The sequence below is a fragment of the Procambarus clarkii genome, chromosome 61, assembly GCF_040958095.1.
Source record: "Procambarus clarkii isolate CNS0578487 chromosome 61, FALCON_Pclarkii_2.0, whole genome shotgun sequence".
NCBI lineage: Eukaryota > Metazoa > Arthropoda > Malacostraca > Decapoda > Cambaridae > Procambarus > Procambarus clarkii.
Window position 1 is genome coordinate 27,239,585 of NC_091210.1, and position 24,314 is coordinate 27,263,898.

A 24,314-nucleotide genomic window follows, 5' to 3' on the forward strand; every position below is an offset into this window, starting at 1 on the left:
AAAAAAAAACTTAATGGGAACTAGGAATGTAAAAAATTAACTAGAATAATTAATAACAATAGATGACCAAAAAAGTAAAAAAAACAATTATGAAATCTATAAGATAATAAGCTTGCTTACTATACTATTATAAGTACACTATAATTGAATACTAAAGTTACACTAAAACAAACTGAGGTAGTTTAAATAGAGATACACTCAGGAACATTGGATAATGAAGTTAATACTAGAGGACACAGGCAAAGCCAGTGTACTATGGAACATGGGAGTAAAAAGAAAAAAAAGACAATAATAAAGATGACAATATTATTCTTTTTATTTTTATTTTTTTTTAAACTAAAGTTAAAACCTTTTGAAGGGAAAGGCAGAGCTAGAGTACACAAAGGTAGTTATATGAGATTATAATCTGAATTCAGGCTATACAGCAGCTATCCCACAGTCACTGAGGAAAGAATTAAGGTGAGCTTCTGTGGTTATTGAATAGGTTTTTCCAGTGTCAGTCCTCCTAGCTATAATTTTACCATCTCGCACAAAACAGTGTTTAATTGTAGGGGAATTTTTGCAGAAGCCACACAGTTTAAAAAAGAGATTTTGCCTGCACCTGGTCAGACATTCATTCACATAAACAGTGGATTTACTAGCAACTGCAGATGAGATAAGATCAGTCTTGCGGGAGCAGCTATCTAATTTTAAACGAATATGCCTATTATTAGTACCAGATGATTTGGTACCCACTCTATAAGCTGCTTTGATGTCATTTTTTTGGATCGAATAATTTAACTTATCCTGCAATACTTTGATCACAATGGCAGCACAGTCTTCACCATCAGTTTCTTGGGGAAAATCACGTGAAGAGATAATTACCGATTCAAGTAGTTTATGTTGGTCTGTCTCGTCTTGGGTAACAGTGTGTTGTTGTTGTAGGTTGTTCAGATGGTTCTCAAACTGTTGCAATATTTCTTCCTGTTTTTTAGTGGTTGCATCTGGATTAAAGTTTTTAACTGTGTTCTTGAGAATGCTTAATTCTTGTTCGAGGTTGACGACAGTGGTAGATAGATCTTGATTGTTCTTGTGTAAGTCTACAACTTCATTCTGCAAAGATAATAATGAGCCTTGCAGGTTCATTATTAAGGCCGACTGCTCTTTGATTACTGCTTTGACTACTGCTTTGACTGCTCTTATTTGTCTCATTGTGAATTCACATTCAATGTCAACTTGTGGTTTTGATGTGGCACGTTTGGCGAAGTCATCCGCCACCTCGTTGAGCACTATTCCAACAAGAGATGGAACAGTTCAATATGAGTTAGTTAGTTTAGTTCATTTATTATGCACCCCATACCCATCTTGTGGGCAGTAGTAGAAAGGGTTACAGAGGCACATAATGGGCTCAGGGACTGAACCCCACAATTCATTTAGCTAAGCAAGTTACAATCTTGATGAGCTAGTTACAAAATTCAATATAAGTCATCACATCAACAATGGGTTCGAGATCGACCTCAAGTACAGGTTCTAAATTAAGCAACTGACATATGTGGAGAGCTAGTATCAAAATTTATATGTTTGTCCTGCACACCGCCCCCCATCCAGTGGGCAGCGGTAGATAGGTTACAATCACTTAGTTGTTATCTACAGTTAGCAAACTGGGGATATTTGGCTAAAATTTCTGGTAGCAGATAATTTTGAATGAAATATTGACACATCGCTGGAACATTGGTTATAGAATTGTCTCTAAATTCATGTATCTTTTCGCACTTCATCACATAGTGACGGAGGGTGTGCGAATAATTTTGTTGACACAGTTTACATTTGGTCAGGTCTACATCAGCAGATAATGAGAATTCCCAGAGATACTTGTATCCAAGTCTAAGCCGAGCAGTAGTAACATCTAGAAGTCTGCTGATTTTATTGGATGATCCATAGATGTGTGGCTCCTCTTGCATGATAGTATGATGATAGATGGAATTACTGGTGTCAATTTCACTTTGCCTCAGATCTACAAGATCTTGTTGAAGTTCTCGGTGTACTGCTGCTCTCAGATTGGTCATTGACAATCCAAGGTTACACTCAACGGCTCCTTTAAAGGCAGATTCTTTGGCTAACTTATCAGCTCTATCATGCATTCGGAGCCCAACATGAGATGGAGACCACATGAAATGGACTCTGTTGCCATCCTTAATAATTTTGTTGTATTTGTGTCTAGCTTCCGACACAAGCATGTTACAGTTATGTCTTAAAGAGTTGAGAGCATTTAAGGATGATAAGGAGTCACTTACAATTAATGTATCAAGTTTTGAGACTTGTACACATTTCAGTGCAAGGATCAAGGCAAATAGTTCAGTCTGAAGGGTAAAGGCCCAGTTGTTTATACGGACTCCCCACTCAAAGTATAGGCCATCGCCCATTGTCAGGACAACTACACTTCCAGCTGCACCCGTGGTGCGGTGTAGGGAACCATCAGTGTATATAATTTGAGAGAGAGAATGCTCTGTGGACAGAGCATCAATATGGCTTAAGGCGTTGAGCTTTGCCTCAAGACGAAGCTTGGGCTGATCTCTAATTTGCTTTTTGGGTGGAAAGGGAGGGATTAAAACTGGAAAGGGTGTATCCTCCTACGGTGCAGGAAAGTGCCGTTGTTGTTTCTCTTGGTACAAATCATGAACCCCATACATTCTGAGTTGAGTTCCAGTTTTTGTTATCCATTTGGAACAATGCTGATCTTCAATAAAGAAATTCTGGAGGGCTTCTGTGCAAGGATTAGGATGAGTTAGCCTAAGCATTTTTATACCAATTTGACAGTTAATTTCAGTAACACGATCAAAAACGCTCAGAATATTAAGTTCCTTTCTCATATTAAGGATCTTTGTGGTACGAGGGCACCCAAGGATTATCCTCAAGGCTTCGTTCTGCAATTTTTCAAGCCCTCCAAGCTTTCTTTCAGGCATCAAAACAAGCAGAGGTGCAGCATAATCCACTAAAGATCTGATGTATGCAAAGTACATCATTTTGACAATTCTGACATTGGCACCATAGCCTGTAAGACAAATACATGAGTTTATGATAAATTCGTTTTCTGTGATATAACATTGATATGCTCTTTTTTTCTTTAAACGGCAGACTAAACTAAATCACGATCGAAAGTATATATTGCTTTTTAAGAATTAAGCTCCACCACTGACCGCCAATTAAGTGCTCACATCAACAGAGTTGATGTATAAATGGTCAACGCTCAACAGAGTTAGTATAAATGGGGTTAAGTCAGAGTTGGAAAATGTTGTAGGTTGAGTACCTCAAAGCTCTGTCCTGGGACCTCTGTTGTTTATAATAAAGTATATATAAATGATTTAGATTCAGGTTTGAGTAACAACATTTGTAAATTTGCCGATGATACAAAAATCGGTAGGGAAATAACACAGAAGAAGACTCACTATCTCTTCAAGTTGATCTAAATTGAGTTTTGAAATGGGCAAAAGGTTGACAGATGAAGTTCAATGCTGATAAATGTAAAGTTTTGAGGTTAGGTAATGATATGATAGAGTTACAAGATACGAGATAGATGGTGTTGTGATTGCGAAGTCGGGTATTTCGAAAGGGAACTTGGAGTTATGATTAGTAAGAATTTAAAACCAAAAGTACAAAGTGCGATGAGTACTCACAATAACCTTAAGCGTCAAAACAAAAATGTGTATACTCTTTTTACTTTCCTGACCTTAGTTCTTGAGCTACGTATTTCATTTTGATATCAACGTGTTCGCAATAAAATTTTGTAGAAGAACATTAGTAAAAAAGTCACGAAATATATATGGATACCAGCACAAAATAAATAACTACGTAGATGACTGGCCGTGAGCCCCCAACAGCAACAAAATGTTTTTACTCTTGGGATTGTTATCACTTTCACACTTGTCCTACAGCGATAATTTTGGTATCAATAGACTCGCAATGAAATTCCCAACACGGTGATATGAATATAAACGTAGAATAATGGTCGCGGCCCACCCGCAAGAGTGTGGGAAGTGGGGGAACTGTTACCCAGTATTGGTGACACGACGACACATGGGCGATACAGCGCTTTGAAAGTTTATAATTATTTCACTGTCCTGACATTATTATTGTATGTACGTCATTTATTTTTGTGCCAATGTTTTCGCAATAGAATGTTCTATGAGCCCGTAGGTAAAAAAGAGCAACAAAGCGTAAGATAGAATAGCACAATATATAAAACAACGCTGGAACATATCAGTGAGCGTCAAACACACACGAAATGTGTGTTTGATGGTGGTCAAACGATGTTTGATGTGTTTGATCAGGTGATGTCCTGATCCGCATAATTAAAGTATAAATTGTGTTGAGAAAAAATAAGAAAAAAGGGAAAACACAGGGGGGGGGGGGAGAAACATGGCAGAAAAAGAGTAAAAATACAATTTGGTCAACAAAACAGCATTGTTTAAAATAAAAGATATGGATTGACATTTTGGTGGTCAGGTAGGTTACATTGAGTTAATTAGGTAGTACTTAGTGTTTATCTGTTATAGATAGGAGCTGCATGCCTGGTATGGGCCAATAGGCCTTCTGCAGTTACCTTTGTTTTTATGTTTTTGCCCTGTAACCTAAATGGTTAGAGAGGCACATATATGGGCTTAGGGACTGAACCCCACACTACATTTAGCTAAGCTGGTTTCAATCTTGATGATATAGTTAAAAAATTCAGTATAAGTCGTCACATTATCAATGGGTTCGAGATCAACCAGAATTCCAGTTTCTAGACAGGCGATGAGTACTCACAATAACCTTAAGCGTCAAAACAAAAATGTGTATACTCTTTTTACTCTCCTGACCTTAGTTCTCGAGCTATGTATTTCATTTTGGTACCAACGTGTTCGCAATAACATTCTCTAGAAGAACATCAGTAAAAACGGTCACAAAAAGTTATATGGATACCAGCACCAAATAAATACCTACGTAGATGACTCCCCGTGAGTGCCCAACAGCAACAAAATGTTTTTACTCTTGGGATTGTTATCACTTCCACACTTGTCCTACAGCGTTAATTTTGGTATCAATGTACTAGCAATGAAATTCCCAACACGGTAATATGAATATAAACGTAGAATAATGATCGCGGCCCACCCGCAAGAGTGTGGGAAGTGGCGGAACTGTTACCCAGTATTGGTGACAGGACGACACATGGGCGATACAGTGCTTTGAAAGTTTATAATTATTTCACTGTCCTGACATTATTATTGTATGTACGTCATTTATTTTTGTGCCAATGTTTTCGCAATAGAATGTTCTATGAGCCCGTAGGTAAAAAAGAGCAACAAAGTGTAAGATAGAATAGCACCATATATAAAACAACGCTGGAACATATCAGTGAGCGTCAAACACACACGAAATGTGTGTGTTTGATGGTGGTCAAACGATGTTTGATGTGTTTGATCAGGTGATGTCCTGATCCGCATAATTAAAGTATAAATTGTGTTGAGAAAAAATAAGAAAAAAGGGAAAACACAGGGGGGGGGAGAAACATGGCAGAAAAAGAGTAAAAATACAATTTGGTCAACAAAACAGCATTGTTTAAAATAAAAGATATGGATTGACATTTTGGTGGTCAGGTAGGTTACATTGAGTTAATTAGGTAGTACTTAGTGTTTATCTGTTATAGATAGGAGCTGCATGCCTGGTATGGGCCAATAGGCCTTCTGCAGTTACCTTTGTAAGAACATAAGAACATAAGAACAAAGGTAACTGCAGAAGGCCTATTGGCCCATACGCGGCAGCTCCTATTCTATAACCACCCAATCCCACTCATATACTTGTCCAACCCGTGCTTGAAACAATCGAGGGACCCCACCTCCACAATGTTACGCGGCAATTGGTTCCACAAATCAACAACCCTGTTACTGAACCAGTATTTACCCAAGTCTTTCCTAAATCTAAACTTATCCAATTTATATCCATTGTTTCGTGTTCTGTCCTGTGTTGATACTTTTAATACCCTATTAATATCCCCCCGGTTATGTCCATTCATCCACTTGTAAACCTCTATCATGTCACCCCTAACTCTTCGCCTTTCCAGTGAATGCAACTTAAGCTTTGTTAATCTTTCTTCATATGAAAGATTTCTAATTTGTTTTTATGTTTTTGCCCTGTAACCTAAATGGTTAGAGAGGCACATATATGGGCTTAGGGACTGAACCCCACACTACATTTAGCTAAGCTGGTTTCAATCTTGATGATATAGTTACAAAATTCAGTATAAGTCGTCACATTATCAATGGGTTCGAGATCAACCAGAATTCCAGTTTCTAGGCAGGCGATGAGTACTCACAATAACCTTAAGCGTCAAAACAAAAATGTGTATACTCTTTTTACTCTCCTGACCTTAGTTCTCGAGCTATGTATTTCATTTTGGTACCAACGTGTTCGCAATAACATTCTCTAGAAGAACATCAGTAAAAACGGTCACAAAAAGTTATATGGATACCAGCACCAAATAAATACCTACGTAGATGACTCCCCGTGAGTGCCCAACAGCAACAAAATGTTTTTACTCTTGGGATTATTATCACTTCCACACTTGTCCTACAGCGTTAATTTTGGTATCAACGTACTAGCAATGAAATTCCCAACACGGTGATATGAATATAAACGTAGAATAATGATCGCGGCCCACCCGCAAGAGTGTGGGAAGTGGCGGAACTGTTACCCAGTATTGGTGACAGGACGACACATGGGCGATACAGTGCTTTGAAAGTTTATAATTATTTCACTGTCCTGACATTATTTTTGTATGTACGTCATTCATTTTAGTGCCAATGTTTTCGCAATAGAATGTTCTATGAGTCCGTAGGTATAAAAGAGCAACAAAGCGTAAGATAGAATAGCACCATATATAAAACAACGCTGGAACATATCAGTGAGCGTCAAACACACACTAAATGTTTTTACTGTTGTTATGTTATCTGTTATAGATAGGAGCTGGCTGGTATGGGCCAATAGGCCTTCTGCAGTTACATTTGTTCTTATGTTTTTGCCCTGTAACGCCCAAAATTCAGTATAAGTCGTCACATTTTCAATGGGTTTGAGATCAACCACAATTTCCTGAATGGATATAACAAAGGGGATATTAATAAGGTATTAAAATTGTCAACACAAGATAGAACACGAAACAATGGGTATAAATTGGATAAGTTTAGATTTAGGAAAGATTTGGGTAAATACTGGGTCAGTAACAGGGTTGTTGATTTGTGGAATTTTTCTTAACTTATAAATTTATCTTAAACTGGTTGGGAGAGGTAAAGTTTTTAACATAATTGGGAAGGTCATTCCACATTTGAGGTCCCTTGATTTGTAAAGCATTTCTAGTTTGACTAAGTCGTACTCTTGGAATATCAAATAGATATTTGTTTCTGGTGTGGTGCTCATGGGATCTGTTACAACCTTCTAGGAAGCTTTTAAGGTCAGGATTGACATTACAGTGCAGCGTTTTATATATATAAAATACACATGAGAGTATGTGCAGGGACTTAATATCTAACATATTCAGAGATTTGAGTAAGGGGTCCATATATACTGCCCGGTTGCCTGAAATGCTATGCCTACTATAGTGGCTTTAGGTATTGTATGCACTAGCTCTATCTATAAATCCAACATTATGTTTGTAAATCAACTATGTATGTACTTTCCTGAATAAAATTGACTTTACTGTACACTTATACTCTCTGTGGATTTGTTATCCCCTATCGTTTGGGAGAAAAAAAATGACTAATACGTTCGGCGAATGACTTTGACTTCAACTTCACTTTGACTTCGTTCATGTCATCGTATTTTCCGTAATATATAAAGGTTATGACAATGCAATTATATTATTGTGTGCAAATAAATTTGAAATTTCATGTACCCTAAAAATAGTAAAATAAAGAATAAGAATAATTAAATAATTGTTGTAGTAAATTGTCACACGTTCATCATACACAAACGAACACACAGTGTGGAGCGTCAGTACAACAAGATCGCCACCATTTTAAAACACGGCTTCGAATGTAAGTAATGTTTTTCTCGTACTAACACTGTGTTATACAATAGATTAGGTCTTGAATTCACAAATTTAGTTGTTACATCTGACAGAGTATGTTAGACGGTGTAATGCTGGTCCATGTTGACGTATTTGTGGGCTTGGTTGGTTTAAATGTGATGGCACCCCAATATGGGCACCCCACAACTGCTGCATATTCTAGCTTTGGACTAACAAAAGTGGTGAACAATTTCTTTAGTATTTCGCCATCCATGTATTTAAAAGCAATTCTGAAGTTGGAATGCATGGCATAGGCTCCTCACACAATGTTCTTTATGGTGATAGTTTTCTATTTAGAACCACCCCCTAGATCTCTTTCTTTATCAGAATTCCTTAAAGATTTCTCACATGGTTGTGGTTGTTATATGTAATGGAGGAGGTTGTAATTGTGGGAAAACCTGCTGGGATTGATATAAGAGGAGACTACTGGAGACTTGGACTGAACTAAATTAAAAAATTACTGTCTGCAAATTAATTCCAAGAATCTCTAGCTAGGGTCGTAAATCCTAGCTCCTCTTTTCCTAATGATAGATTGTGGGCTGTAAGGGACAGGTGGGATGAATGGATTAGTTGATAGAAGTTCCAGTCCACCTGTAGACAGGGGTCTCACATCAGCTTGTATATTATACAAGGATAAGATTTGATAAATTCAGTTATATGACTGAACACTGGCTCTGTTTAAATCAGAGATTTAAACATACATAGTCTAACCTAGCTCCATAACTAACAACCATTAGGTTCTTATACTATAAACAAATTAAATTGCAAAAGTATAATAAATGACTTTAAATGTAGTCTAAGCACTTAACTAAGTACTAGATATTATTCAATTAAATGAACTTGTATGATAACTTATAAATTAACCCTTACACTGCTCAGGGGTCCTTTGGACATTTACACCCCTGTGCGCAAGAAAAAAAAAAATTCAAAAATTTTTTATCGTCTTCTAAACATGTTAATTTGTGTCCCCTGAGCACGGAAAAAATAAAAAAAAATCGTAGGTGACATATTTTGGGCGCAATTGACCGAGGAAGTCTGGCAAAAAGTGGGCGTTGACAGAGCGGTCGTCAGACCCGGTCAGCGTCACCCGCGTTGACAGATGGGAGTTGCCACAAAGATATTATTACCTAATTGTTTCAATGTCTCCGATTGATTTTTTCTTAGTTTTTTTGCAGTAATATTATTCAATAGTGTGTATTGTAATATATTTATATAATAAAAGTTGTTAATAATCGCTATACTCAAAAGTATGATGTGCATATTAGTGATTCAATTATTATGTTTATAAAACTATAAACAAATAGTTTTGCTGCTATTACACTCTATACACAGGTTATATATAAGTATTGGCATGTTTTGGTCACCATAACGAACCACTAAGTTGGTATTGAGAGTCGAAAAGCAGCGAGGAGTTACCGCCACACACCAGCCAGCCACTGGCTGCCACTCCCTCAACACACGCACTAAACTCTCTCCCCCAACAATACCATTTGTGGTGTTATTACACTATATACAGACGTTATATATAAGTATGTATATATTTTGTTCACCACAACTGTACAGCTAAGCTGATATAGTTAGTTCAGGCACTAAGAGTCGTCGCTATACACAGATGGCGGCTGGCGGCTCCCTCACTTTTTCAAGGTCACATGCACTAAACTTTCTCCCCCAACAATACCTTTTGCAGTGTTATTACCCTATATACACATATTATATATAAATATCTACATGTTTTATGCACCGTAACTGTACACCTAAGCTTGTAGTGTGCCCAAAGAGCATAGTGGCCACCCTCTAAACAGCTAGACAAATCATGCAGACGACGTCACCTCCGTCACCCATATGGCTCCTCCCAGCATAATCCTTTTGCTGTTATTACACTAATACACACATTATATATAAGTATCTACATTTGTGTTCACCATAGAGAACCATTGACCTGGTATGGTGAATGCAAACAATAACAGCTAGCCACACAGTCAGTAAACGATGCTGTCTCCCTCCTCTCTCAGCATCACTCCTCTCACAGCGCTAATTATTACAACAATCCTGTTATTATCACAACCCTGGTTATTTATATCACAGTCATTGGTCATCTGTAATATTGTCATCGCAAAATACTGTAATAACAATTATATATTTATTTTGACATTTTTCGGCGATGCTGTGGTCACAAGCTGAACATCAATGCTGTTCGCTCATGCTGCGTGCGCCGGCCTTAGTTGCTCCAACAGTACTGTGCCTCTCACACCTGAGAATATTGCCCACGATTTTTTTTTTAAATGGCATCTGTTTACAAGAGCCCTGAGGAAGCTACTGTGAACCCCGTGTAGCCGCGGGCCATTTGAATCAGGCCTGGCACCCTATGGCGTATATATACGCCATGCGCACCATGGGACATGTTACTCAGGGCGTATATATACGCCATGCGCAGTTTAAGGGTTAACTAAGCAAGCAATTGTTAACTTTATTTATATATTCAAATATATATGCAGCATATTTATATTCAATTTATATAATTATGTAGTCAGCTTGACTGAATCCCTTTCCACACAATGGACACTCATGAGACTTTATTTATGCATTGCGACTGAATCTTTTTCTGACAACTGGACACTCATGAGGTTTAGTGCCTGGACAAGGACCTGCTGCTCATCTACAATAATATGTATTGTTTCATTGCAGATTAGAGATTCTAGATAGTTCTAGATTTCCGAAGTACTGAAATGCGCGCCATACAGGCTTGGTGGATCTAGGTGCAAGGTAAAATTATTTACATTTACTTGTTTTTTATTTATATGCATATATGTATATATATACATATATTATATGTGTGTATATGTATTTGTATGTATATAAATTTGTGTGTAAATCAAGGAAATTAACATGTGGTGAAAAATGTGAGTGTCAGACCGCGAAAGAAGAATTGGAACAGGAATTTCCGTAAGTACTTTCATGTTTAAATAATACATCTTCAGGAGGAATAATTCCTTCTGAAGATGTATTACTGAAATATGAAAGTACTTGAGGAAATTCCTGTTTCAATTCTTCCTCAGTGGTCTGACATTGTCATATGTAATTACCCAAGTTTTGAAAGTGAACAAATTGTTTACACTTGTTGTAACATATACACACATGAAGTGTATTATGTAGCATTATCTGTAATCAACTGATTTTCAGAGCTGCTCATTACAAAATACTCTTTAAAAAATTGCTTCTTAACAATAAGAGCATTTTAATATATCCATAATCATCTGTATCAAACCTTATTACAGGTAAAACCAGTAGGCAGTCTACTGTATTTTATCAAACCCTTATTAGAATAATAGATCTCGTAATAATTTTGCAAAAATAGTGGCATTTACTATTTTTAAAAGATTATTAAAAAATTTACCGATATGGTGCATTCGGAAGACAAACCAAATTTTTCACTTTTGACAATTGAGCACCTGCTACATCCAGATTCTAGAGAGGAAAGGAAGGACGATCTTACTGGATCCCATAGCCCCTCCGAGGCACAAACCAGGCTTGTACACAACCCTCCCCCTGCACCTGAGCTATGTCAACAGGTCGTTCTTTCTCTTCGCCCTTACATCATCACACACAGAGATCACAATAACGTGATGCATCAAATGAACAAATCCAAAAGGGCCGTGACGAGGATTCGAACCTGCGTCCGGGAGCATCCCAGCCACTGCCTAAATCGACTGAGCTACAACAGGGTAAAAGGGTTGAAACCGAACTTCTACTGATCTTCCTGGATCCTTTTACTCTGTTGTAGCTCAGTCGATTTAGGCAGTGTCTGGGATGCTCCCGGACGCAGGTTCGAATCCTCGTCACGGCCCTTGTGGATTTGTTCATTTGATGCATTACATTATTGTGATCTCTGTGTGTGATGATGTAAGGGCGAAGAGAAAGAACGACCTGTTGACATAGCTCGGGTGCAGGGGGAGGGTTGTGTACAAGCCTGGTTTGTGCCTCGGAGAGGCTATGGGATGCACTAAGATCGTCCTTCCTTTCCTCCCTAGAATCTGGATGTAGCAGGGGCTCAATTGTCAAAAGTAAAAAATTTGGTTTGTCTTCCGAATGCACCATATCGGTAAATTTTTGACCTATGTATTTAAAAGCAATTCATAAATGTAAGCAAGTGTCACAAATCCACAAGGGCCGTGACGAGGATTCGAACCTGCGTCCGGGAGCATCCCAGCCACTGCCTAAATCGACTGAGCTACAACAGGGTAAAAGGGTTGAAACCGAACTTCTACTGAACTTCCTGGATCCTTTTACTCTGTTGTAGCTCAGTCGATTTAGGCAGTGTCTGGGATGCTCCCGGACGCAGGTTCGAATCCTCGTCACGGCCCTTGTGGATTTGTTCATTTGATGCATTACATTATTGTAATCTCTGTGTGTGATGATGTAAGGGCGAAGAGAAAGAACGACCTGTTGACATAGCTCGGGTGCAGGGGGAGGGTTGTGTACAAGCCTGGTTTGTGCCTCGGAGAGGCTATGGGATGCACTAAGATCGTCCTTCCTTTCCTCCCTAGAATCTGGATGTAGCAGGTGCTCAATTGTCAAAAGTGAAAAATTTGGTTTGTCTTCCGAATGCACCATATTGGTAAATTTTTGACCTATGTATTTAAAAGCAATTCATAAATGTAAGCAAGTGTAGTATTTGTCTCCAGGTGTTCTTCACATTTAGCTTTAATTATTTTTTCCAATATTTTCACTTACACTTGTAATACAGGGTTCGAGGTTCCCTATAGTGTCCTTTATTGAAATAGAGTTTAACAAACATTTCAATGTCCCTATTTTCTTTTAGATTATATCTTTACATATAATAAATGTCCAACAGGACATGATTACTCTTTCCAAAGGGAGGATGGTATTGAATATCAAATATCTCTTCTCCTTTTTTTGTGAATATTTGATCTAGTACTGATGGAATAATTTATATAATAATCACTAGAAATTATTTAGATAAGAATTTGAATTTATGCATGTCTTTGTTTTGGCATGCCTCTATTTCCACATGTTACATTTCTGCATGTCTCCAATTCTGGAAGTGTTCACTTTTGCATGTGCCTGACAAGGATGTTATATGCACCAGCTTTAATTATTACTCACTCTTGTAACAACCCCCACACCAGCTTTTCTCAACAGACAGTTTCCCACAAATTGTATATAATGCATGACTTATTTTTAGAATTTTAATACATATTGCATCTGTCAATACATTATTAACAATAATATTTTTTTTTTTTTTTTTTTTTTTTTTTTTTTTTTTTTTTTTGAGATATATACAAGAGTTGTTACATTCTTGTACAGCCACTAGTATGCGTAGCGTTTCGGGCAAGTCCTTAATCCTATGGTCCCTGGAATATGATCCCCTGCCGCGAAGAATCGTTTTTTCATCCAAGTACACATTTTACTGTTGCGTTAAACAGAGGCTACAGTTAAGGAATTGCGCCCAGTAAATCCTCCCCGGCCAGGATACGAACCCATGACATAGCGCTCGCGGAACGCCAGGCGAGTGTCTTACCACTACACCACGGAGACTGTTATATATAGGTAATACAGGTAATATGGTAGTCTAATGTAGAAATTTGACACTTTAACAGAATGTACGAGTATAAGCGTAATGTAATAATTCAATAATTACTATTTGTAGTTTTATGTATTTAAAACTATTTGGTAAATATTTTCTATACAATGCTAATACGCTTCCACCCCTGACAGAATCTGTGGTGCAAGCCTTACCTTGTTGAGCGCAATAAGAAAATTGTCTTCAAAACCTGGAATATTTGCAATGTAATATTAAGTAAGTAAATTTTATAATTTTTGTATTATATATGTATGTGTATATACTGTATATGGATATATGTGTATATATTTGCATATCAAGTATTGCTGATATGTTGAAACATGTACTGTATTGGTGGAAACAGATACACGGTTAAGATTGCCAATTTACTGTAGTCTAGTCTAATTCAATCATTTTTAGTAATCTTTGAGAACATTTATGGTTGAAGTTGCCGGTGCCAGTGGACCACTTTGTGCTTTAGGCCTGGTGGAGCTTGGTCCACCAGGCTGTTGTTTGGAGTGGCCCGCAGATCCACATACAGTCTGCATATGATATACAGTCTGTTGATCAATTGAACTACAGTAGTTAGTTTTTATCATCCGAATGCACCAATATGTCTTCATTCTTTCCAGATGAAGGAACTAGGTAATATTCATCATCTGAAGCTTTTCCACACTCATGATACACGAGAGGTTTAAAAAACTTTTAAAACTTTTAAAACTTTTTGACCTATGTATTTAAAAGCAATTCTAAAGTTAAAAAGTGTAGCATAGGCCCCTCGTAGAATGTTCTTAATATGATCCTCAGGTTATAGTTTTCTATCTAAAACCACCCCTAGATCTCTTTCTTGATCAGAATTCTTTATAGATCTCTGTGGCTCGATCATAGAAACTGAGTAAATTCGTTACACTGGACCTTCCAGATCGAATACCATGCTGACAATCTGATATATCATTCTGTACGTCTGCATCTGAAATTGAGCAATACCGGATTTATTATTTGGTTTTATAAATTTTATACTTATAATCTTAACTTATTTCAGAGACCACGAGTAATCTGGGCTTCGAACTCAACAGAAAAGCCTTCCGTAGACCTGCTTCTTTGCTACATAATAGACAAAATTTAGTAAGTATTGATTTATTATGTGTTTGTTTATTTATTTATTTTTTCTTTATATACAAGAAGGTACATTGGGGGAGAGTACAGTGACTTGAAGTTATACATTCTTGTAAAGCAACTAGCACTCATAGCGTTTCGGGCAGATCTAAGTATAGACCAAGGAACTTACCCTCTTTTTTTATTTCTGATGTTAACATTGTGTAACTGTAGATGAATTGCATTTGTTGATTTGCTCCCAAGTAAGATGTTGTAGGTCCTTTCTATGTTTAGTGTGAGTTTGTTGGTTGATATTAATAAGTGGATTTTTTTTTAATTTATTGTTTACATCATTATTTAATATGAGTGGGTTGGAGTCTGAGTAGATGAGGTTAGTATCTCATATCTCAGTGATTTTGTCATCATGGTCAAGTAGCTGTACTGTACAAGTAGAGGACATGAGAGATAGCTGTAAGAGGTATTTCAATAACTTCCTGCTCTAAATCCATATTGGCCTGGATTGTTTAGGTCATTGGTCTCTATAAAACTAGTAACCTGACTTCTGATCACTCTCAAATAATTTTATTATGTGGGATGTTAGTGCAACTGGTCTATAATTCTTTGCCAATGCTTTACTACCTCCCTTGTGTAGAGGAGCTATGTCTGCTGCTTTAAGAGCCTCTGGTATCTCCCCCGTGTTCAAGCTCTTCCTTCACACTATACTGAGTGCCTGTGCTACTGGCACTTTGCATTTATTTATAAATATTGAATTCCATGAGTCTGAACCAGGGGCTGAATGCATTGGCACATTGTCAATTTCTCTTTCAAAATCTGTCACACTCGTGTTGATATCAGTTATATTTACAGGGGTTTGGATATCACCCATAAAGAAGTCCGGATCCTCCACTTTCATGCTTTGTATCGGAGTGCTAAACATGTCCTCATACTGCTTTTTTTAGGATTTCACTAATTTCTTTGTCATCCTCAGTATATGAACCTTCACTAGTATGAATAGGTCCAATACAATCCAGTGGTTTTTGCTTTTCCTTGTGTAGGATTTTTATTACCTAGAACATTTTCGCAGTGAATGTTTGTAAGTTCCCTGTTTTTTTTCTCCCAGTCTATCCTTTTAAAAATTAAAATTGAATATATTGAATAGCCCTTCTCGCTTGTTGTTTCTCTTTGGGCCTACTACCGTTATTGATGTTAGTGTCTGAGACAGTAATGTCTCTGATTAGCTCATCATTGTTCGTGAATATGAGGTCAAGTGTGTTCTCGTTCCTAGTCCGTTTTGTTATCTGCTGATTGAGCGAGAATTTGCCACAGAATCTCAGTAGTTCTCTGACCTGTGATTGGTTATTTCCATTTCCATTTTGGGTGTGTTGTTTTGGTAGTGATTCGTCCAGTTCTGGTAGTAGTGCGGTTGTTGTTTGGTGTAGTACTTGTGTGCTTGTTAATAATTATAATAATAATAATAATTTTTATTTAGGTAAAGGTACATACATAAAGAGATTTTACAAAGTTTGTTGGCTTTATAGATAGAGCTAGTACATACAATGCCTAAAGATACTATTACGCAAAGCATTTCGGGCAGGAAAAAACACAAATGACTAAAGCTTAAAACTGTAACGGTTCTATTGTTACGTAAAGTATGGTGACAAATAAACACAGACACTAAGATACTATATATATATTTGGTCGAATATACAGAAGTACACAGGTGATACGTTGGTGTGAGTTGAGCGCACTGAGCGTTGGTACAGTATCTCGCAAGTGTCTGCTCTAGACCACACTTGAAAGTAGACTCTGGTTAATGTTTGCTATTGCTGCTTATATGCCCGGGCAACGCCTCACCTCATTCATCTCCAAAGGTTGACAGGAATATTAACAAAGCATTTGGAGCGAGTATATTATTGGAATAATCTACTCGCTACAGAACTCCCCCTCCCAGGGGATGAAAGGAAAAATACTTGATTAAGGAACTTAGCTGGTCGGTGAATTGTACGCCCTGCTCGCGTTACATAACCATTAAAGTTAACTTCCTCCTCTTCGCTGATGTCATCTAACTGGGGTCGTAGGGTGGGAGGTCGCACAGGATCGTCCGTCGTCGTAGGATCAGGTTGTGGTGCGGCTGGTAATTGGGGTCGAAAAGTGAACTGCGTAGTCGGCGGATGTGTCTCTGGATTTAGCAGTGTCGCAGACGTTGAGACGAAGCCTGGAGCAGAGCAGAGAGCTGAGTGAGGCCGGAGTCGTGGAGCTCTATGTGGGAGAGCGTGGCGGCTCGATTGAGATTTGTGAGTGTCTAAACTCGGGGAGCAAGAGCGTGGCGGCTCGATGCGGTCGTAGTCTGCTGTCTGCTCTGTGTCGAAGCTGTAGCGTCTTGGGTTGATTAGGACTGTACACGCCGAGTACTACATTGTTGACTGTGGAAATTGTAGTCTGGTACCAAAAGATGTAGGCAGTGTGTGGACAAGCTCGGTGTAGCAGGAGAGAAGAATGTGCATAATTGTTGCGTCCTTGGGTCGCTGGTGGAGCATTTAGATCCGGGGCGGATGGGCTCGGGCACCAGGACAATAGGAGGTAATGTAGGCACGTAGTTAGGACAACGAGGGAATCACTGCTAGAGCTGAATTGTCCTGGAGGCGACGAAGAGTCGGAAACGCAAGCTGTAAGTCCTGTACTGCGCAAAGTGCTTGAGTCGGCAGAGTATCAGAATGCAATGAACGTGTAGATGAATCTTTTTTTTTTTTTTTTTTTTTTTTTTTTTTTGAGATATATACAAGAGTTGTTACATTCTTGTACAGCCACTAGTACGCGTAGCGTTTCGGGCAGGTCCCTGGAATACGATCCCCGCTGCGAAGAATCGTTTTTTCATCCAAGTACACATTTTACTGTTGCGTTAAACAGAGGCTACAGTTAAGGAATTGCGCCCAGTAAATCCTCCCCGGCCAGGATACGAACCCATGACATAGGTTCATATCTGACGAAAAAGCAGCTTTCGTGGGCGCCCCTGTAGAACAAGCAGTGCCCTGGCAGCGACGGAGAGTCGGCAGGACAGGCTGTAGATCACACATTATGTAGTTACTGATGAAGCTGCCAGATGAGTGAGTAGTGATCGTGGAGCAGCAAGCCGTAGTAGATGAAAATGCAGAGACGATCACGATGAAAATCATAGCTATGGCAAGGGTGTTGGCAACGTTCCATGACAGGTGGCTGCGGTCCACAGCAAACAGCAGCAGTGGAGGTCCAGTGAGAGTCCATGTTGTAGTCCATCGTGGCTGGGTATCGTCGAAACTCTCTGGGGTCACCAATGTAACGGTTCTATTGTTACGTAAAGTATGGTGACAAATAAACACAGACACTAAGATACTATATATATATTTGGTCGAATATACAGAAGTACACAGGTGATACGTTGGTGTGAGTTGAGCGCACTGAGCGTTGGTACAGTATCTCGCAAGTGTCTGCTCTAGACCACACTTGAAAGTAGACTCTGGTTAATGTTTGCTATTGCTGCTTATATGCCCGGGCAACGCCTCACCTCATTCATCTCCAAAGGTTGACAGGAATATTAACAAAGCATTTGGAGCGAGTATATTATTGGGATAATCTACTCGCTACAAAACTAATGGGTAAAAAGAATAAAATGTGTTGAGTACAAATAAAAATAGAGGTAAAAGAGGGGGGAACATTGTTGAAAAAGCAGCACAAATACAATTACAAATTATTACAGAAAATTACATTCAAACAGCGTTGAATTGAAAAACAACAACAAAAAAAAAAACATACATGGGTTTATTTATTTATTTATTTATTTATGCATATACAAGAATGTACATAAGGAATGTGAGGATACAAATATGGTAATTACAGTCTTAAAAGCCACTAGCACGCACAGCGTTTCGGGCAGGTCCTTAATCTAAGAAAATTTTAAGGAGGTAAATACTTGCAAAATTTATAGACAAAAAATGATAACAGATTACATGGAATGAAAAAAAAGATGAGAGAAAATTATAGGTACAGTATATTAAAGCACATAGGTAGCTATGATTGATTGCAATGACAGCTTAAAATGGTAGTTGACAACAAATTGGTAGGCACAATACAGCAGAAACAATATAAGATTGATTGCAATGACAGCTTGAATGGTAGTTGACAAAAAATTGGTAGTCACAATACAGCATATGGCTAGCACATAAAAGAAGACAGCAATGAACACAATGATAAGGTTGTTTGATATTACATAAAAATTAGGAGATTGGGTAACACTAGGTACAGAGCAAATTTAAAGCTCAGTGTAGGAAACTAAATAGATGAAGTTAGGTACTTTTTGGTTTTGCTTTTAAATAAGGCAAAAGTTTTACAGTTTTTCAATTCACTAGGGAGTGAGTTCCATAGACTAGGTCCCTTAATTTGCATAGAGTGTTTACACAGATTAAGTTTGACCCTGGGGATATCAAAGAGATATTTATTTCTGGTGTGGTGATAATGGGTCCTATTACATCTGTACAGGGAGAGTTTCAGAGCATGGTTTGCATTTAAGAACAGGGTTTTGTAAATGTAGTTGACACAAGAGAATGTGTGGAGGGAGTTAATATTTAGCAAGTTTAGAGATTTAAACAAGGGAGCTGAGTGTTGTCTGAAAGCAGAGTTAGTTATTATTCTGATAGCAGATTTTTGCTGTGTGATGATGGGCTTAAGGTGGTTTGCAGTGGTAGACCCCCATGCACAGATACCATAATTAAGATAGGGGTAGATTAGTGCATAATATAGTGAGAGGAGAGCAGAGTTAGGAACATAATATCTGATTTTGGAGAGTATACCAACTGTCTTAGAGACTTTCTTAGTTATGTGTTGAATGTGGGTGCTGAAGTTGAGTCTCTTGTCTAGGAATAGGCCAAGAAACTTGCCATCATTTTTATTACTGATGTTAATGTTGTCTATCTGTAGCTGAATTGCATTTGATGATTTGCTTCCAAATAAGATGTAGTAAGTCTTTTCGATGTTTAATGTTAGTTTGTTCGTTGACATCCATAAGTGGACTTTTTTTAATTCATTATTCACAACATTATTTAGTGTATGTGGGTTGAGGTTTGAGTAGATAAGGGTAGTATCGTCAGCAAACAATATAGGTTTGAGAATATTAGAGACATTAGGCAGATCATTTATATATATAAGAAATAGAAGAGGTCCTAAGATGCTGCCCTGTGGCACTCCAACGGTAATTGGTAGAGTGGAAGAAGTTGTATCATTGATGGTTACATATTGGTGTCTGTCACTAAGATAGGATCGGATGTAGTCAAGGGCAAGGCCTCGGATTCCATAATGCTGGAGTTTAAGTAAGAGGTAGTTGTGATTAACAGTATCAAAGGCTTTTCTTAGGTCAATGAAGAGTCCAATCGGAAACTCATTTTTGTCAAGGGCTGAGTAGATAATGTCAAGGAGACTAATGATTGCATCATTGGTACTCTTTTGGGACCGGAAGCCAAACTGGCAGGGGCTGAGTATGTCGAATTTTACGAGGTAGGAATAGAGCTGTTTGTAAATAATTTTTTCAAATATTTTTGATAGAATGGGTAGATTTGATATTGGTCTATAATTGTTTATGTCCGCCGGATTGCCTCCTTTATGGACAGGCGTTACTCTTGCTTTTTTGAGGATATCAGGGAAGGTGTGACACTCTATAGATTTGTTGAACAGTAGTGCTATGGGTGGGGCAAGGGCATGGGAGGCTCTCTTGTACACAATGGACGGAATTTCACTGGTGTTCCCTGCCTTGGTTTTTAGAGAGTGTATGATGGACACAACATCTGCCGGGCTGATTGGTGAAAGGAGAAGAGAGTTTGGATAGCTGCCTGAGAGATATGTGTTAATATGTGTCTGGGTCTGTGGGATTTTACTGGCAAGATTAGCACCAACCGATGAAAAGAAACTATTAAATTCATTTGCCATTTCTAAATCAGTTGACGGTATATCCCCATCCTTGTAGAGTTTTATTTGGTTATGTGAGTGTTGTTTAGTTCCTAGGATACTAGAGATAGTTTTCCAAGTGTTTTTCATGTTGCCTTTTGCTTCATTGAATCTATTCACATAATATGCAAGTTTTGCCTTTCTTATGATACTGGTAAGCATTGATGAGTACCTTTTAGCTACTTCCTTTGAAACTAGGCCAATCCTAACTTTCTTTTCATATTCATGTTTCTTGTTGATTGAGTTGAGAATGCCACTTGTGAGCCATGGATTGTTTAATCTTTTGTCAGTTACTTGCTTTGTAAGAAGGGGACAATGAAGGTTGTAGAGGCTTAGAGTTTTGGAGAGGAAGAGGTTAGCTAATGAATTTATATCATGGGTATTATTGAATTCAGAATCCCAGTTAATATTGTGAAGTGCCTCTGTAAGATTGTCTAAAGCTGATTCACTGTGTAGCCTAAATGAAAGTTTCTTGCTTTTTGGTGGTGTTATGTCCATGTTCGCTATGAGAAAGGTAGGATAGTGGTCAGTTGTTCTGTCGTAGATTATACCAGATACAAGGGGAGCTGTTATGTTTGTCCATATGTGGTCCAAGGTAGTGGCTGATGTTTGAGTGACTCGGGTAGGTTTGGTGATAGTGGGGATTAGCATACAGGAGTTCATGCTGTTAAGGAAATAGTCAACTTGAGAGCAATTTTGTTGACCCAGGTCAATATTAAAGTCTCCTCCCAGAATGATGTGGTTTTTGTTGAGATTGTTGTTTATAATAAGATTCCTTAGGTTGTCTGAGAAAGAAGCTATGTTAGTATTAGGAAATCTATAGATGGCTCCAATAGTCAAAGAGGATTTAAGGGATTTAATTGTAAACTGAGCAAAAGTATATTCACAGTAGTCATCTCTGTCACTAATAACACTGTTGCAGATAAATGTATCTCGGTAATATATAGCTGTGCCACCACCTTTTTTATTAGGCCTACAGTTATGAATGGCTTTATAACCAGCTAAGTTGTAGAGTTGGGTATAGTCTTTATTTAGCCAAGTTTCTGTTAAAATAATGAACGATAGCTTAGTACCTAGTGCTGTGAGTAGTGCATTTAAATCGTCAAAATGTTTACCAAGTGATCTAACATTTTGGTTATAAACTGATAGATAGGTGCTATTTTGGAGTTTGTTTTTAGCCTGGTGTGCTGTGAAATACTTGCAATAATGATGATCAATGTGCTGGTTGGTATAGATATGAGTCAACAGGGTTGACAACAGAGGGGTAAGGTAGGTTACAGGGAATTTATTAGGTATAGCTTCGTTTTTAACTTAAACTGGTTGAGAGAGGTACAGTCTTTAACATGGTTGGGAAGGTCATTCCACATTCTGGGCCCCTTGATTTGTAGAGCATTTCTGGTTTGATTAAGTCATACTCTAGGAATATCAAAACTGTATTTATTTCTGGTGTGGTGCTCATGGGTTCTGTTACAACCTTCTATGAAGCTTTTGAGATCAGGATTGGCATTATAGTTTAGCGTTTTATATATGTACAATACACATGAGAGAATGTGCAGTGACTTAATGTCTAACATATTCAGAGATTTGAGTAGGGGTACCGAGTGATGTCTGGGGCCAGAATTGGATATTTTCCTTATAGCAGCTTTGTGTTGAGTAATTAGAGGACGTAAGTGATTTTGGGTAGTAGAGCCCCAAGCACAAATACCATAGTTGAGATATGGATAGATAAGGGAGTAATAGAGAGTCACCAGGGCAGGGCGTGGTACATAATATCTGATCTTAGAAAGAATGCCCACAGTTTTTGAAACCTTTTTTTATATGTTTAGAATGTGTCCCTGGAAATTCAGCTTGTGGTCAATGAGAATGCCAAGGAATTTGCCATCTAATTTGTTACAAATTTGGGTATTGTTTATTTTGAGATTTATTTGATTAGAGGATTTATTGCCAAACAGAATATAGAAAGTTTTGTCAATGTTAAGGGTGAGTTTGTTGGCAGTTAGCCACAGATGGACTTTATTTAGCTCAGTATTTACTGTGGCATTTAGAGCAAGGGGATCAGGACTGGAGTAAATGAAGGTTGTGTCGTCAGCAAATAGAATTGGTTTGAGGTGTTGGGAGGCATTTGACTGGCATTTGACATTTGACATTAATGACTTGTATTCCAGTCTTGTGGGTATCTCCTTTCCCCTACGGGCCAACTGCTTTGTTCTTACCTAGCATTTGGCTTTGTTTGGGTATGAATGTTTGTGTGCCGTATATTTTGCAAAATTTGCCATATATCTCATTATTTACTCCTCTGCCTAGCAACAAGTCTGTCTAATTATACTCATTAACTATTTTTCAAAGTTCCCCATAGTGTCCTTTATTGAAATCGAGTTCATGAACCGTTTCAATGTTCTTATTTTCTTCTAGATTATATCTTAAAGTATATTTAAATGTTATTGTTATTATTGTTATTAAATGTTATTGTGACATTGCATTGCAATTGAGCTATGTTCTTTACCATACCGTTCATTTCGTGAGTATAAGTATAGATGCCACACTTGTGACAGGTAAAACCATGCCTTTTTTGAAAAACAGCACCGTCTGTTGCACGTAAGAGCAACCCACACTATATTATGTTGCGATATTATTTCAATATTTCCGATTGCATTGATAATTTGAATTTTCATAGATTTCAATTTATTTTCATTTCGATTTAATAATTTTGTGTGACATTGCATTGAAATTGAGCTGTGTTGTTTACCATACTGTTCATTTCATGAGTATAGTTTATTTTTTTATTTTTTTCATTTCATTTTTTTAGCTGTTCTTATTTTTCAGTGATGGGAATATCAGATCATTTGATGTTCCCAATTTTCTGATGGAAGCATCAGAACCATTATAGAATGCATCGGATGAGGTAGTTTGGAATGGTGGGGAGGACGAGAGGGGGGGATGGTGGGGAAGACGAGGGGACAGAGGAGAGGGTAATGGTGGGGAGGACGAGGGGACTGGGGAGTTGGGGATGGTGGGGACAGGGGAATGCTGGGGAGGACAAAGGGACAGGTGAATGGGAGATGGTGGGGGAGGAAAAAGGGACAGGGGAGGGGAAAATGGTAAGGAGGACGATGGGACAGGGAAGTGGGAATAGTGGGGAGGATGTGGGGACGGGGAAGTGGGAAGGACGAGAGGACCGTGGAATGGGGAATGGCAAAGTGAATTATAATTATATATATTAATTAATTCTTATAAATTTCCAGAAGCCTGTATCAACACCCACACTAATGCAACTGAAAGAGATGTTGAGACAAGTATTGCTGATATGTTGAAGAACGCCCCAAACAAACTCGGTGGAAACAGATACAAGGTAAAGTTTGCCAATTTGCTGTAGTCTAATTCAATTTCTTTTTAGTAATCTTTGAGAACATTTATGCTATGAATAAGATAAAATAATGTAACTGATTTTGACTAAATATGTAGATATATTTAATTTTCTGAGCACTAATAATGAAAGAAAACCAAAATAAGAGGTGGCTACTATCTCTAATAATGGGCTGGAATAATGCAGGATATAATATTGTTTTATATAGATTCTTGTTTTAGTTTTTTTTT

General features: G+C 37.9%; 1 long non-coding RNA gene across 1 annotated transcript; it reads left to right on the forward strand.

Moving 5' to 3' along the window:
- The first annotated feature begins 13,806 nt into the window (after nt 1-13,806).
- Nucleotides 13,807-24,070, forward strand: LOC138354046 (uncharacterized). The gene is made up of 3 exons (XR_011223403.1): nt 13,807-13,892; nt 14,698-14,780; nt 23,963-24,070. It is a non-coding gene; the product is annotated as an uncharacterized lncRNA (long non-coding RNA).
- The last annotated feature ends 244 nt before the right edge of the window (nt 24,071-24,314 follow it).